General features: G+C 41.9%; 1 long non-coding RNA gene across 1 annotated transcript in view; it reads right to left on the bottom strand.

Annotated features, from left to right (window-relative positions):
- Window positions 1-1093, bottom strand: part of LOC120613493 (uncharacterized) — an 8301-nt gene extending 7208 nt beyond the window's left edge. Inside the window, exon 1 of the long non-coding RNA XR_005655724.1 lies at window positions 1029-1093. This is a non-coding gene — a long non-coding RNA (uncharacterized LOC120613493). The remainder of the gene's footprint in view (window positions 1-1028) is intronic.
- Between the last annotated feature and the right edge of the window lie 300 nt (window positions 1094-1393).

Here is a 1393-nt window from a genome sequence, read left to right as displayed (position 1 = left end):
TCTTCGCTGGATTCCATGAGGACACGCCCTCCTGTCTGTCCTCCTTTCCTAGAGGCTTCTTCCTGATTCTTCCTTGTATACCTGACCTCTTAATCTTGGAGAGTCTTCAGGTTCACTCCCAAGACTTGTTTCTTGGCTGTTCTCCCTACTCTGGTGAATGCAATTGGTCACACGTGTTAGATACCATCTATACACTGATTACCTACATGTCTCTATCTTTAATTTGGCTTCTGTGAACTCCAGACCTAGCTCTCTATTCAACACATTGGCTCAAATATGTAATAAAATATCTCACTCTAGACATGTCCAAAATTGAGCTCCTGGACTCCCCCCAAAAAACTCCTCCTCTGAAATCTTTCCCACCTAATTTTATGGTGTGAATGAAAAAGGGGTTCTATGGAAAGTAACCTCACAGAAGCAAGAATAAAAAGAAATGTGCAAAATGAGAATAGTTGGTAGAATAAGGAGAATGCTTTTTTCCCCTCAAAAAAAAAATTAGCATGATTATTAATTAGAATATCCAGGAAAAGAAAGAATATCCAGAACCTATTACATGCCAGGTAATATTCTAAGCAAATTATGTATGTAGTCTCGTTTCTAAGCATATTATGTATGTAGTCTCATTCTAAGCAAATTATATATGTAGTCTCAATCATCACAAAAATAAGCCCAATACTGTGTTGGTAAAAAGTTAAGAAACTTGGTCAGGTAGAGACAGGAGCCAAGCCAAACTTATGTTTGACTCACTCCAAAGTATTAACCAATTTCTGTATGAGTCAGTTATATACATGATGATGCTGCATGACAAACCACCCCAAACCTTGGTAGCTTCCGACGACAGGTATTTGATCTCCCGCTTATGGGTTTTCAGGTTGATTTGGCAGATCTAGACTGGGCTTAGCTGGGTGACTTGCCTCCAGCTGCAGGCTGCACACGTGTTTCAGGCCAGCTCCGTGTTCGTCCTGAAGCCCGAGCTGAAGAGGCAGAGCCTCCCAGGGGCATGTTCCTAACCAGCGCCCTATACTTACCACGGTCCTTCTTGTGGACGTTGCTCTTTCCCACATGTGTTCCCTCCTCTGAAGACCTAGGAACCTATGATGGTCTTAAAAATTCAATACTCAGAGCTGTTAAATATCTGAAAATCACATGCTCTCATGAAAATAGAGCCAAATTAAGACCTGGGTTGATGATCCAGTTGTATTACCAGGCAGGAGTTTCCGGGCAAAACTGAGAAAATCTCTAAACTTCCTTTTTCTGTAAATGGAAACCATGTGGGTAATATTTAAAGTATTTAGCAATCGGTTTGGTGCCAGGAGGCTTCCTGCTGTGCTTGATATTAACTCTTTCTTGCTCTTTAGTTCCTAGGAGGCCCTGAAAGCTGGGGAGGGGGCAG

Source organism: Pteropus medius, unplaced genomic scaffold, assembly GCF_902729225.1.
Source record: "Pteropus medius unplaced genomic scaffold, Ma_sr-lr_union100, whole genome shotgun sequence".
In the NCBI taxonomy this organism is placed as follows: Eukaryota; Metazoa; Chordata; class Mammalia; order Chiroptera; family Pteropodidae; genus Pteropus; species Pteropus medius.
The sequence above is the reverse complement of the archived record's forward strand: the minus strand, read 5'-3'. Positions and strand labels throughout refer to the sequence as shown.